This window comes from Triturus cristatus, chromosome 5_2 (genome assembly GCF_964204655.1).
Source record: "Triturus cristatus chromosome 5_2, aTriCri1.1, whole genome shotgun sequence".
NCBI lineage: Eukaryota > Metazoa > Chordata > Amphibia > Caudata > Salamandridae > Triturus > Triturus cristatus.
In genome coordinates, this window is record NC_140588.1 from 1,132,930,032 (window position 1) to 1,132,946,667 (window position 16,636).

Consider the following 16,636-nt stretch of genomic DNA (forward strand, 5'->3'; position numbering starts at 1 on the left):
TTTTAGCTTTCAGGTTATTTTATTGTAAGTTATTTCCTGGCCTCTTCTATTTTGCATGAGAAAGTTCGTCTCTTTCCTATATTCTACAGTTCAAAGTTTGGCACTTTAATTTACTCTCCTGGGACTCTCTGGTCTCGAGAGTGGGAGACCCACCCTCTTGTGGGCACTCTTGTGGCAAGAGGTTAACCTGTTTGGTCACGTGATCGGGATCGAGAGCAGGTGGAGCAGTTGGAGCTAGCAGCAAGCAGTTGCCGCGCTGAGATCGCTGAGACCGAAGCCGGGGGAAAAACTAGCATAGGCACGGGAACTGCTCGATCCCGCGGAGGCGGCCGGCGGTAGTCTGGTGCGGCTTGCGGGAGAAGCAGCCGCTTTAGAACCTCAGTGTGTCTGCCCGCCATGTCTGCCTAGTTTTGCCCTGCCCCGCCTTTTCTCGCCTTGATTCACCTTGTTCCACCCTCCTTCCTTCCTCTGGCGGCGGGCGGCGGCCCGCAAACTGCGTTGGGTGGAAAACTGAGGAGTGAGGTGTGGAGCCGGAGTTAGGAACCGGTCCAGAGTGGCGGTGTGGCCGTGGAACGTTGAGTAACGTGCTGTGTAACTCTTGGGTAAAGCTGGATTTGGCCTGGAATGTCCTCCTTGGCGGCTCTAGTGCTGGTATTGGAGGCACTGGTACTATAGTTCATCTAGCCAGGTAGGCCCAATCGCAGACGGTACACGGAGAGGAGGAGCAAGTGGCGAAGGAGGTAAAGGGAGGAGCAAGAGGTGCCGAGCTTGGAGTGGAGCTCTGAGCCGGATTGTGTTACGGTCTCCCGAAGGGCTTTTGTTCCCGCCTTCTCCCGGCTTCTCTCGTTCTGATTGCGTCCTGTTGTGCGGGCGCTCAGGTGGGGCGGTAGCGGCAGGAGAGGCCATTAACGGGCACTGACGGTGCCGCTGCGGTGCTGCTGGTGCAGCGCTGCGGAAGTGGAGTGGAGGGACTTTAAGGGACTTTGCCCTGTGATTCGACTATTTCAAGCGGTGGTGGAACAGTTGCTGTTGTGGTGTTAAGATGGTGGAGGAGGTGCCCTGGCTGGCGGTATTGCTGGTGCAGAAGATCAGAGGAGCCCTGGTCTGTTGCCTGCTGCTTGGTTCATTGTAACACCAAGGATACACTAAGAGCAGAGCCAAGCCTAGGAGTGGAGTGGAGTGGAGAGGAGGGAGGAAGTTGTTTAACATCTACTGTCTACGTGACCTGCTCTAATTTCTGCTCCCGTTACCGGTATCTAAGGTGTAAACAGTAAGTCGCCGAGCCGCAGGAGTCTCCTTGGAGGGTGCACTATGAGGTCGGGAAAGGAGCAGTCCCCTTTTCCTCCTATCAAAAGGAAAAGAAAAATACAACAAAAATTAATACTGGACACGTTTAAAATAAAACAGACAGGCGACCTACAGCCCCTTAAACCATTTAAGGTCCACACATTTGGGAAATTGGGAAAATAGCCGTCAAAGTTTGACTATATGAAAGATCCAATTGGTGCTATGCTAACAATGCTAACAAACTCATGTGAGCTTCAAACACCAATTAAACCACTGAATAGAGAGAAAACTATATCTCCAAAACAAGGAGCAAGTGAACAAGCTCACACGGAGTACGAAGTTGAAGCCGAACGAATCATACAGTTAACTAAAGATCAGCCTAGCCATTGGGGTCAAATAACGGACCTAGAGATGTTAACTATCCCACTTACGGGTTGTTCACAACAAGAGGATCCAAAGTGTACGAGCCCAATGATGGGAGATACTCCGCAGTTATTACCAACTAAGCACCCAATGCCAACAGAAGTGCAAGTAAAAATCAGAAAAGTTAATGGAATAGAGGGATCATCTAATCTGGGCCAAATAAAATCAACCAGATCAAACAAATCAACCAGATCAAGAAGCTGCAAATGATCTAAATAATGGGGTGAAAACTGTAAGGGACGTTAATACCCCATTGAAATCAGATCTTAATTTGTCTAAAATAAACTCCAAGCAAATACTGGACCAGCCAAAATGTATTCAAAATAACAGAGCTCAAACTAATAAGGACAAATACAAGAGCAACCCAGAATCTCTGCAGCGTTTGAGTACACCATATCAAAAAGATTGTTTTGAATAGTAATGCGCAATATATTAATTCTTATGACGAAGGTCATGAGTTTCAAGGATCACAAAAAGAGGAGTATAAGGATCTATCATTCATAAATGGGCAATATCATAGCCCAGGAACTCAGGTACCAGGAAGTGGAAATACAGGAGCAATTTGGGATTTATTTTTCAAAAACTCGCAATTAACCATGGAAGCCTTAACATATCAATCCAATAAAATGGAGGTACAAATAGATCTCCTGAGCACTATGGCTTCCTCTGTTGTCGGAATTGAGCAGAAGATAACAAACAATGTTAAATAATTTATTAGTAAGGGCACAATCTCAGCCAATATCTACATATGCAGCGTGTAGTTGAGCCCCACTAATTAATAAACTGGCGACCATTCCGGATATTTTAAAAACAATAATAGACGATGTAAAAGGGAATTTTTCTACTGTGGGAATCCAACCCACTAAGGTTGTCTGCCCTTCTAAAGATATAATAAAAAGTAAGGACAACAACATGGTTGCTAAAGAAAAAACAGTTGATGAAACAAAAGACCAAGAAGTGATAAACTTATGTTCATCACAATCAACAGTGACGGATGTAGCTCCGGAAGTCCACCTTACAAAAAGACAGAGAAAAAAACTGCGGAAAGCAAGAAACAAAATCTTTAAAAGTACAAAAAATATAAATACATCGAGTATAGTGAGATTGAATACAGGTAACAACCACGACCAACTATCAGATTGCGAAGGTGATGGCAAACAAATGTCTCCAACAAAACCCTTTTATCCTTTATTTAATAAGGATCTAATGGAGGCTCAAGCAATTATAAAAAATAAAAATCCAAATAAGCAAGCAGATAATATAACAATGACAGAGAACGGGAAAAATCAATCTATAGAGATAGTGCCAATGGAAAAAAATAAACACAAGGAAAATGAATTGGAAATAAAAAGATTAAAGAGTGAGAGTATCAGTCGGGATGAAACAAATAGAGATTTGTCAAAAATCTGGAAGGATATAAAATTATCACAAGATTTGGGAACCGAAAAGAAGCAGTCACACAGTTATCAATAATCACGGTCTCAAACTGTTAGTAATCATAATGGAAGGTTTATTGAGCAAGCTCAAGGTGATAAAAGCCTGCAACAAAGGGAACTAAATAATCCAGATCAAAAGGATGGAGCGATGCAAGTAATATTTACGCCGGAATATAAATCTAGGGGTAACAATGATATTCTGAATTGTGGAAACATTAAAATTGTGCAACGCAGTACCCGCATTGAAGAAATTCAAATGTACAGATATAGAACCAATTGAATTTTTCACAATTAAGAACAATAATCAAGAATCAACATTAGTAACTTGGACATCATCTACTGCTGCCAGTCTTATTATGCAAGAACAAACTTTTTCAGGATTGGGGAATAAAAATAACTCCCCCTCAACCTTCCTACCCTAGCCCCTTTGTTTTATCAAAATTATAATCAAATAAGAACTGAGAAGAATAAGAAGTACTGAATATTAAAAAACTCCATAGGAATGACCAATGGGTATCTTTTAAAATCATTAGAAGAAAAAAAAAAAAAAAAAAAGGAGACCCACTACTTGACACTGTCAAATTAGTTTGGTTAACAGCTGTTCTCCGCAATGGCAGGCAGGACTGACACCTACTAACTGAAGTACCTTTAAGAGGTCCAATAATCATGAACGAAAGGGTCAGATTATGTTCTTGGAATATAAATGGGGTTCAAGCAAAGATTCAAAATAATCAACTAGATACCCTGGGTAGTTTCCAAATCATTTGTTTACAAGAGGCGTGGGCTTTAGTCCCTTTTAGATTAGAAGTGTATAAAGGCTATTACTCATTAGCTAGGAGAACAAGTAACTACGGCAGACCAAGTGGGGGTTTGGCCACTTTTATATCAACCGGTCTAAAAATAGAAAGTGAAATGGACGTTCAAAGTCAAAAGGATTATTTAATTGTTAAAATACGATACAAGGAACAAAATGTAACTAAAACTCTTGTAATAATTAACATATACATTCATCCTGATATTAAGACACGAAGTCAATAGCGAGCAATCTGTTAATTATGATACTGCAGTTATTGGATAATGATATCCAACCAGAGCTCATTATTACCGGAGATTATAACATGAACATGCTATGGTCTTACGTTAGAGATGTTGATATACAATGGCAAAATTACTTATGGTCAATTCCACGTTTGTCATTAACAACGGATACGAAAGAACAAAAGAATGAAAAAATAGCCAAGACTCTAGTAAAAGAATTAGAAACTATAGGCCTAAGAGTGCTAAATGGTCGATTTCCTCAAGATTCACCACTTGCATGGACTTTCCAAGTTGGGGATCATAGGTCCAGAATAGATTACACCATAGCTTCGTTGAATCTATTCCATAAAATTTTCTCTTATCAAATAGAGAGAACAGATATAAGCGACCACGACCAACAATTAATTGAGCTAAACCTAAATGGCCTAAGATTCGAAAATTATATGACACTACCGGGAGAAATAGCGACAGTAAACTATAAGAAACTTTATTGGTCAGATAGCACCAAAGATTCTATTACAAACACTGCACAGGCAATTGCTGATTTTTACTTTGAAGGAGATTACTCGAACGCTATTGAAAAATGGTCTCTCTTCACTAAGGAATTAATTACCAGTGAATTTAAAAAATATGCCAATAAAGGTCAATGGAGAAATAAACCAGCATGCTCAATGGTGAAAATTTCGTTTGAAAGCCATCAATTAAAAAGAGAACGTAACAGAATCTTGAAACTGGTAAAAAAAATCCCAGTTAATTTAGTTTATAGAGTGAAACTTAAATAGATAAATAAAGAAGTTAGGAAAATGGTCTGGAAGGACAAAATGCAAGAAAAGCAATTGTTGTGGGCGAAAGCGCTATACGCTTGCAAAAGGAGTAATTCAAGAGACTTCTGGATTTTAGTAAACAAACTAAGTAGATCCAGTAGTAAATCTACTTCATCAACAGTGACTGAATCTGAATGGGTATCGTTTATAGATATGCATTTGAATCCTACCCCTAATATGGCTAAGAATCTTACTGATAGGATTATAAACGGAATAGGAGAAGAAAAGAATAACAACTCAATAGATCTAACAGAAAACCAAGTATGTAAATTAATAAAGAATCAGAGATCCAATGGTGCCCCTGGCCCTAATGGGATTCCCGCAGCATTGTATAAGAAGGAAGTTTCATACTGGTCGAGCTATTTAACACCAGTTTTTAACCACGCTCTTCAATCAAGAATAGTTCCGGATTCATGGAAGGGATCTATTATTTCACCTATATACAAAAGTGGGGACTGGTCCCTCCCATCCAATTATAGACTAATCACGCTCCAAGATATTGAAGCTAAATTATTTGCATCGGTTCTACTTAAGGAATTAATTGATCGGGCTAATGAAAATCATTTAATTCCATCAAACCAATCGAGTTTTGTACAAGGGCAAGGTACAACCACAAATGTGTTAACACTGGGAATCTTAATGGAAAAATATAAAACTAAAAAACAGCCATTATATTTATGTTTTGTTGATTTTAAAGCTGCCTTCGACTGTGTGAATACGCAGATTTTATGGAGGAAATAGGATCGTTGTGGTATTAGCTCCAGCCTTTTAAATGCAATACAATTGTTATATACTGATAATTGGACAAGAGTCCGGCTAGGAAATGGATCAAGGCTCTCGAGGAAAATTGAAACAACTCAAGGCCTAAAGCAAGGGTGTGTTTTAGCCCCATATTTATTTAACTTATTTTTATCAGATTTCACCCTTGAAATGAATAATGAACTAGCAGACTCACTGAAGCTGGCGGAGAAACAAATATCGAATTTATTATATGCTGATGACGTTGTTCTGCTAAGCCAAACAAGGATAGGGCTGCAGCGATTATTAAACAAAACATCAATGTATTCAATTGAGAACAAAATGAGTATAAACGAAACAAAAACAAAAGTAATGGAAGTTAGTAACAAGAAAAGGAAGGACAGTCATTATAAATGGTATCATCAAAAGCGGGAACTAGAAAAAGTACAATGTTATAAATATCTTGGGATACTATTTGATGAGAATGGAACCTTTAAATTCCATAAAAAGGAGGTGGGGAAAAGAGCCAAAAGTATCCAAGGGGCCTTCCGTCTACTTTATAGCTCTTTGGGAGGTCCAAATTATACCCCATTAATAAAAGTTATAAAAGTGAAATTGCTTCCAAGCCTTCAATACGGAAGTGAAATACTGCGTGGAATAGATTCTGCATTATTAAATAATGCTATTACAAACACATTTAAACATCTATTTCGGCTTCCACCTAATGTATCACCTGCTCAGATAAGGCTAGAATTTGGCTTTTGTAATCAACAATATGCAAGAATGGGTCAGTACATTAAGACCTGGAGACAAATTAAAACTAATATTAATAATCCAATGTGCACATTCTTGTGGAAAGAAATTGAACAAAATAAAAAACGGTCCTTCCATAAATATTTACAAAAAGTACTTGAAGATTTGTCAGTTGCTGAAATCTGGGAAATGTCCTTAACAGCACTTGGTTTTAAGAAAATAATAAATAAATCAGTTAAACATTTGTCCCTTTTAAAAGATAAAGAACTGTTTATTAAGAGATCCCATGCATGAATGTTGGTCCAGGAATATACAAGTCTTAAGGTCCAACCATACGTAGAAATACCATGGTCTGCAGAAACTAAAAACACTTTTATTAAAGCTCGATTTGGCAACTTACCTGGCTTAAAACATGCAGTGCCCTGGTTGAGACCATCTAAACCGACTATGTGCAGATTATGCAATCTATGGGATGAAAGTATTCTACATCTTGTTTGTATATGTACAGTAATGATGGTGGAAAGAAAACGATATTTGAAAAACTGCTTTATTGACAGAGGTGTTCGTACCTGCAGACACGCCATGGTAGTCTGTTTTAGACCAACGGATATTCAAATTATTTCCAATTTTACTAAATTTTTAATACTTGCTAAAAAGAAGTTGGATGCCTGTGAGTTGGACACAGGAAATCTGGAAGTCTTAAATAGCTAAGGACAAAACTTAGGACTAAATTTATGATCTCATGCATAAGTTATAGAAATATTAATTGATATATTTTATATTAAGTTCTGGAAAGATTTAGGTCTAGAAAACTTTTTAACTTTTAGAACTCTTTTAAAAAAAATTAACTATATTTCTAATTGGTGCGTTTTCGCAAAGAAAGTAGTAATTGTAAGATTTTTTGTAATTATGCAAATAAAATTTACCTTACCTTACCCCTCTTGTGGGCCCTCTTGTGTGCCCTCTTGTGGGCCCTCTTGTGGGCCCTCTAGGTCACTTTCTGTACTTTTGAGCTGTTGGTGCTTCCTGGAGCTTTTCTATCAATAAACCCCATTTCTCCACCAGGATAGCCTCATTTCCCCCACTCGGGCAAACATAGGCTGATTTCCAGTGTTCGTACTGGTCCATGCTGGCTGGGCCCCTTTGAGTCTTTCTATTAATGAACCAACATTAGTTAAAAGCAAGCAACCGGCCGATTTACAGCTCCTGTGTATTGTGGCACCCACACTGACTTCTAAAGATATGGGACGGTGATCACTTTCGCTTCTTTGTAGGACCTGGCAGCTTATGCATCTCTTTAACAAAATCCTTGCTCAGGAAGATGTCATCCAAAGTTGAAATATCTTTGGAATTTGAGTTTAATTTGCCCCCCAGACCCTTCTTGATCATTCAATAGCCGCTTAAATTCAGAGACAAGCTTCAGGGGTGGTTGGAGAGTGACCCCCTAGATTGTCTCAGATTGGCCCAGGTCTTGGGTTTGAAGCCGCCAGCCACAATGCACTCGTACCCCAGATGCTCAAACAGAAATGCTTGCATTTACTCAGTCATATTCTTGGAGTTGGTTGTTATAACAGCTCCGTGGGTGTAAACATAGATTTAGGAACCAAAATTGAATTAGTTCTGGCATCCAGTGTGAGGCGTTCATGTTAACTGCCTGTACATCCCAAGAGTTACTAATCCATTCTTTAACTTTTACCAGCAGCTCTAATTTCACACATATAGAAAGGTTATCCACAGGTCTTCCACACACGTTTTTCGTATGTGCAACAGTATTACTTGTTTGGAACCCTGGAAAGGGGATGGAGCAGTCAACCATCTTTCTTGTAAACATAATATTATATGTCGCAATGGTAAGTACTCCAGTGTCTTTGTGTTCACCCCAAGGGAAGACGAGCCTGCCACTATCCAGCTGGTTATTTTTAGCGAGGTTCTTAGGAGCTTTGCGAGGTTTCCATCCACTCTAGGATTTCAACCCCCCTTGTTACGAGGACTAAATGGAGCCAAGCCTATTCAGACGTTTCCGCGTGTGTGCATTGTTGACTCATCAATACAGTGACTGTGTTTGGGCTCCTTGTCAATTGAACTGTGATCTATCCCCCCTGGAAGAGGGCGTTCCTTGGTGGTCCCTCTGCAGGATGCAGGTTATTTCTTTGTGTTGCACTAAGCGGTGTTGCCTCTGTGATAGCACATAGGGATATTTTTCAGTTTGAGGAGTATGCCCCATTCTTTAAATTGTTTACTTTCTAAAACAATGTTCTGAACGTCACTATTGTTGACCCACTCCGTTAGAGGGGATTCTCTTCCCCTGATCCATGGGGAGCACATGAATCTCACAGAAGTCAGATGCGCCGATGTGAAGTAGGATAGGGTATGTTCTATAAGAGCTGCATAATATTAGACCGGTTTAGAATATCCCACTGACCGCAGGGATAAATATTAACGCGGATGCTAAGGGTGATGGGAACTGTTCATTTACTCCCTTTTATTGGGTGGTTTGAGGATGGCAGTTTGGTCTTATGTTGTTGTTAATTTGTGGTGGGTTTTATCTAGGGTCCTGTTCGTTTTGTGCGGTCACACCTACATGCAGTAGCCATCTGCGAACTTCTTTTACCTCCCATGTTGGTCTCTTCCTCCCCCACAGATCATTATAAGTGTGCAGGTTCGCTGCATGGGGTCCAATTGGTGGAGTTTTCCATTCTATATTCCGCTTTAGTGCCCTTGGTGAGTCTTGCTGCATGGGGCGGGTGTAGTGCGTTCCTGGCCTGTTGCTCTCTCCTGGGCGGCCACCTGTGGCGTGGTTGGACGTTTGGATAAACAAGAGTTTTTTAATTTTGCGGCACTGCCTTTGATGTTACTAATCATTGCCTGTGAGAATGTTATTATTTAGTCATTGAGTGCTGTTTGGGGGCATAGTCAGTGTAATTTTTACCTTTCCCCTGTGTATCCTGGTGTACTTCTGTTTACTAGTGTGGGTTTCCTTTCTCCCCATTCCCCAGCTTGTTTGATGTTGCTAGTTTATAACTTATAACATCACTTGCCCTACAGGCTGCCATGGAATTTAACCTTGCCTTTGTTTACACAGCGGTCTATTTTCATCTAATAAGATCAAGCCTCCCAGGCTATCAGGACTCACCTGCCAGGAGTAGGCTTTTAAACTGGCTTTAAAATGGATTCAAACTGAAGTATATTTGGCACCGGGTGGCAATGCATGAGCAATCATTAGGCTTTGGTCCCCTTGAGAGTGGTAATACCAAACACTGATCGCAGACTAGGATTAATACTAGCTGCTCATGAGAGTCTGGCTTCTGCACACGCCAGGGTGGTTGCTACAATTTCATACCATAGCTCGACTACCACAGACATCTAGTGATTTCAAACAAGCCATTCGCTTGTGTTTATCTGGACCACTGCGGCCCTCTACAATAAGATGGCGCTTACAAGATATCTTAGCAGCAGTGGATTCCTGCTCTGGGTTCCTGCAGGTATGGCCACAGCAGCCGACTGACGCCTGAACTGTTATAAAGGATATGCAAGTCTTTATCGGGACATATGCAATTGTCATATTCCACTCCAAACAGGGTCCAGCGTTTAGCTCTCTGGCTTACAGAGGCCATGGCAATTTTATGTTTGACATTGCATTACTCCTTACACTATCATCCTGAGGGAAATTCGGTAGGGGAGAGGAAAAACCATGACTTAAAGCAGTCTTTAACAGCAAGGTTCCTAGACTCCGGTCGCAGTTGGGACCATCACCTATATGGGGTCCAAAGGGCGCTCGACAACATGCTGACAAAAACCCGGAGTGGTCAGGCTTCCTATGAAATCCTGTTTGGTGTGAAGATGTCGGCCCCAGACCGTGAAAATCCAAGCACAGGGGCAGCAGAAACATCATTTGACATCAATGAACATTTGACTCTTTTATAGGAACTGAATGATTTTCAGGATGAACAAAGCAAAATAGTACTGGTTAGGCATGGCTGGGTCCCTAAGGTTGGGAATCTTGCCATGCAGAAAATTCTGGGGGGGGGGGGGCCGGGGAGGGTTTGGGCCAACCTACAGAGCACCTATACCTGTCCTGGCTGTTGAAGGTACCACACCTATACTTCTAACGCCCCTTTCCGGTCGCAAAGACAAACAATTTGTCTACATTGATCTGATCAAACCTCACTATGTGGCTGATTCTCAACAGTAAGCCACATGGGCTCCTGTGTAGCTACCTGCCTCCTCTCATGGCCATACAGGAAGTTCAGATAGAAGCTTTGATAATTGAAGAAGCATCCTCTCTCCAATGAGAGACAACTATCAACAACAACAAAGTATGTCTTCTACCTGTTACTACTACAACTGTACAGTCAACTAATACAAAAATACAAATTTCAATTAGGAAACCCAACAATAATAAGGTCTAAGTCAATGTACCACAGGTAGAATGATCTCTCAGTTCTACCTGTCAAGCTTCCAAAAACTGATCGGACGGCCTCAGGCTACGTCATTGACTTTGATGACTTCTCTTCTGAAGTAACAATAACAATGCCAGTACTGATGGACTTTTTGACTCCACTTTCTTATGTGGGAACATTTCGAAAGAAAACAAAATGAACGGGGGACCTTTTGTTTAGTCGATTTAATCAATCTATTTATGCGTTTTGTTTTGAATTCCACAAAAACTTTTTTTGTGTATTTCCACAATTAACATTGAACTAATAACACAAAATATTTACTGTACATAGATAGACACATTCAACCACAGTCATATCAACATTCATTCCCATACCACACTGGACAGTCCAGAACCAAACATACTATGTATAAACAGACAATCTGAATTCTCTTTAAAGACACAATTTACAATTTGGCCATAGAGAATGATGTATTCTGTAGGGAACAATATTAAGGGTTCCAAAAGATTCTTTGAATTCATTAGGCCAAAAGATAGAGGTCGACGCGTTTCAAGCCCCTTCTAGTGCTGGGGCTCTCATCAGGACCTGGGAGCTGAAAGGAGAACACAAAGGGACTCTTACTAGACTGCTTCCGCCTTTTAAATGCAACAGCCTCGTTATTAAAAGTGAGTTGTACCTGTGGATGGTGTGTACACCAGATCTTTTGCCGTGTAAAATCTAAGTAAAAAAGTTAGACCCAGAATTAATCCAACTATGTCGTATTGCCAAACCAAAATTCAAAAAACCACCAAACATACAAGTGACATTTATACTGTTTGACTTACGTGTATAGATGATGGGACAGAATTAATCTAAAGAAGAATAAAGGAATGATGTCAGGTCGTTGTCTTAACAGGCACGGGATATTACAATCAATTACCTGTGATGTATCAGATGCGCTGTGCACGCGGCTCAGAGGTGAATAGCCTACCTTGAATCAACGACTTCTCTTCTGAGGCATCGGATCCACCACCATAATCGCCACCTCTACCTTTCAAGCTGAAAGTGCGTGTTGATCTTCAGCTAAAAAGGACCTATTTTGTTTGTCATTGGTTACATCTTTGGATTACAATTGGGTTACTTTTCCTGATCCTCTGGATTGGGGACTCTCTTTTTCCTGCTTCTAAATGGACATTATCTTCCAGAACATTCTGCAGTGCAACTGGTAAACTTGGTACTCAGACCACATACAGCATCGCACTGTGAACGGAGAGACCTTTTCCTGGTTAACATTTTCAGAGGTTCCAGGTCCTAAGGGGATTGTTTGGGATAGAGTATCGTATGATGTGTTTGCTCACACTGAACTATTACAAATTCCACATTGGTTTGAAATTCCTTTGAATTATGTCACTGCCCCTTACACGGTTTGATGTTCGGTACATTAATACAGTGCATGAACTGCTAGAAGATCTAGAGCAGGGTTCTCAAGTCAGTCCTGGAGCGCCGGATCGATGCCAGGTTAAGACAACATTTATCTAAATGGGGATATGCTAAAAATCTGGAATGGATCTGGCCCTCCAGGAACAACTTTGAGAACCCTGATCATGATCATTCAATTATGTTTTCCTCTGATGAATTGTATGATGGTAAATCGAATTATGAGAAGATACTTTGATTCCAACATTACAGTCTTCACTTTCTGTATATGACTAGTATTCGTGGTGCTGTTTTCAAATATACACAATGGTATCATTGCCTGACATCACCATGGGGTAGTTAAAAAAATATTTGCGCAAAAATGAGAGAGGGTCTATTTTATATCATAGGGTGCCCCAGGCCCGTTCTGTCCACACCTGAGGTGTCCTTGCCCTGCCAGCCTTATTTGTAGGCTGTGTTAAATTGACCAGAGGGTCCTGTGTTACTATATAACAAGTACCCTGAGCCATCCTTGTCACTCAGCAAAGCATGAACCCCTGTGTAGGCCCTGTCAGCCCAATTTGTAGGCCTACTGTTAAGTTGACCAAACTCCTGCACCCATCTTTACTGAACAGCATGCCCTAGGCTTGTCTGACCAAAATCCCTGACAGCCTCTCTCAGCGAGGCCTCCTGCTCCAAACTATAGAGCCCCCACCCTACCCGTGTGCAAAGTTCACTAGCGCAAAGTTCACCGTTTCCCTGTTCTTTCGACAGGCAGCAGACTGCATCCTGGGCCAGAACATACTTTTAGGGAAGTTGCCACCGCAGATGTGTCAGGCTGAGGCAGGAATGTGGCAAAACAGGACGTGCAGATTTATATATGTATATTTTATTCCTTTGCATTACATATTTTCTGCTTGCCCTATGCAATTTACGACAAGCGTTTGGCCTGAGAAAATAACCTTTCCACCTAGTCTACGTTCCGCATTTAGTGGGATAGCGACGACATGTCTGATAAAAGTTGCAGACCAAGCTTTTAGGGTAGACTGACCCCCCCCCTAGGTAGAAGTAGCATGAGATGACGTTATTGTAGGCGCTTCTCATAGCCTAAAACCATATAAAAGGGGAGCTCACACAGTCCTCGGCGGACTACCCCACCCGTCTGTTAGTAGATGGCAGGCGTGTGTGGGTGCTCCCCAAGAGCTCTTGTTTTTAAGATACAATTTAACTTGCCAATATATTTGCTGTATATGCTATGTATTCTATTTTGCTATGCTATTTTGTTCCTAAATTGGTGTTTTCTAATTGAGCAGTTCATACTTAGATCACATTTGCAAAGTTGCTTTCTTTTAGGTTTTAGATAGGTACGCGAGTATTCTCAGTATTTTAGATCAAGTGTGTTTTGCCTTCTGAGAACATTTTCCTTGATGTAACTTATGTTTTTCATAATGCATTTATAAATGGGTTGTTGAAGTTTTCTGAAGTGTCTCTCTCCAAACGAGTTCAATGCCTTCTGATTCATGCGAGGTCACTATATATGTATTTTTCTGCCCGTTTCTTGAAGTTGCATCTTCTTAATAAAGCTGTAAGGCTTTCAGCCTCAGTTTCCATGGCTCACATATCTGTTTCCTTCATTTTTAGAGCGAGCGTTCCCAGACACCGCGGCTCAAATTAAGGTGCCCCTTTTGCCCCTAACTCACTCCCTCGATCATACGGTGAAGGTTCCCTGAGCCCTGTGCTCAACCCCCTGCCTTCTTTACCCTTAAGAAAATCTCCCTCCAACAAAATTTTACTTATGTTTCTGGTTATGATACAGCTGATCCGGCCTCATTTTTTTGTAGGCATGCAACAAAACCTGCAAATTAAAATATGCTGACACCAACCTGATATATTCAACCTTTCTTTCCCGGCTGTCTGTACAGGATTTCTACTTTTAGAGGGACACTATAGATGTAACATCTATTTGGGGTACAAGAGACTGGCAGGTTTGGGGAACTGAGGCATTGTTTGGAGCATGCCTGATACCACAACAACGGACATTCCTGAATAAAACTGTCCAACAAGCAACATGTCTTGGAACAGCAAAGATAAACAATTTGTACACACCATGAACTCCCAACATTTGCATGGTTCGAAAATTGGCACAATTTACACACTACAGTGAGGATAGATTGGATGTACAATTCGTCTGACCCCCAACTGGAAGTGATGGTAACTTTGGCCACTGGACACTTACGGGTGCCAGGCATGATTCCTGGGTAACCGACTTTTTATTAGGTCCCTGGAAGCGACGTTAAAAGTGCTTCTTGTATGCCATGTACAATGAATTATGGAAAGTTTTCAGCAGGATGCTGCTGAAAGAATGTGCAAAATTGACAGATTTAATTTAGAAAAAGCTTGGGTAGTGGTTGACAATGGTATGACCACCTTATTCTCTAGGATATAATCTTTGGGCAACATAGTGTCGTCTGCAATAGCCATTATACAACAGGATATGTCCTCATTACAACATGGGCAGTCACAATTTAGGACTATTATGCTATTGACCTGGACACTTAAAATATTACGTCCTGGCCATGTGCCAAGGCAACGTGCTAATGCCACTAGTCTGTTTCCCTACATCACCTGACTGAACAGCAGATACTCACAGCACAAAGATGAAAAAAAAAGCCATGTTACACATTTGAAAGCTAGCGAAGTTACCTTTCAGAGTTGCGGAAATACCGTCCACGGAATTAATAATCCATGGGTATTACTTTGCCAATTTCGACATTTAATTTCCAATTTTGTCAGCAACATCACCAAGTAGGCAGATATGAAGCATTAGAGGAATGGTTTGTACATGATGCTGGCTTGCACAGAACTCACAAAGATGCTTCTCATTATAAATAAACAAGCAGAGCATTTCTGGATTTAGTGACAGGAGCGCTTTGCGATCATTGGTGAGATCTCATACGCTGAAGCTTTGGCACAGCAATGTCCCGATATCTCTACAATGGTGTCCAGCTGATGACCAAGATGGGGCCCTACATTTTTTCCCTTCAGGTAACATCATACAATACAGGGAGTCTTGGCAGAACACAAACTCACATACCCTAGATATTTAGGTTAGGGATTGTATAGTAAGAGTATGTCTGATTTTTTATAATGTTTTATATGTTTGAATATTGTCTTATCAGAATGGCAGATCCTTTAATTCTGTTCACTGTCCTGGTACCAATAACTTTCATTGTTTTATACAAGAATCATGTTGATTCAATAAACATTGAAAACATCCCTCTGTGTATTTCTTGTATATTTCTCTTAGAATTAGAGAGCAGGAGTGACTGAGTAAAAGGGTTTTAAATGGGTTACAATGATCCCGGAGGGATCAGGGTCATCATATTCAGTTGTTGCCAGAACCATTTGCTCCCTGCCTAGGTTTAGGGGAACTTATGGTAGCACTGTGAGTTAGCTGGTCTATAGGACAACAAATCCTGAGGGGGGTGTAAAGAATTAGTCTGGCACAATCATAACAGTTATGCTATCCACAAATGCAGAGTTCTTACCGCACGGCAAAAAACACATCAGTATTTCAGAATTAGGTGGTGCATCTGCATTCTTCTCAGATTGTCCGTCAATCTTGAATGTCTGGCTGAAGCGGTCCGGTAAGATAAGCAGGAGTGTTATGGAGTTTTCACCTTTTTTGTCAAGAAGAGAGGGCCTTCTGATGGTAAAAAAGAAATAGGCAGAGCAAGAGTATATTCTGCTGCAATAATTCATTTTAGGACTCCTGTGCGATCGATTAACCGAAATGTGAGAGCAAATTACAACCAATCTCAGACAAGTGGCAGGATGTACAGGGCTGATAAATCTTACAACGGTCATCAAAACATTTAGCCAAGTGCATGCATAATGTGATGATGTGATATTGAGTCTGTCTCCAGTTACTTACAAGAACACCCCCCACAATCCCACCACATATTAGAGGAGTTAGAAATTTGAGCAAGCACATACACTCAGCATCGCAATTTCCAAATTAATGCACCTCTCATCAGTCACCAGAGCTGAGTGGGCCTCTTAGAGTCTTCATCATGTTAGTTTCCCTGAAGTTGAAAGCTTTGTATTCTGGCTGTTGTTCAGGTAATCCTGCCCTGAGTCTTTCCATCATTCTCCTGACTCAGAGTAATGAATCTGTCCAACCCCATCCTGACTCCCTACCCAAATGAGAGAGATCAGCCTGCAGACAGTGCACGCCTGTTGATGAACAAGAAGGGAAACGAGGAGTAATTTTTTGTGTAGATTTCTGTTTTTTAACTAAGTGGACTGGTCTGATCTTTCAAGATTAATCTGTTAACCAGAA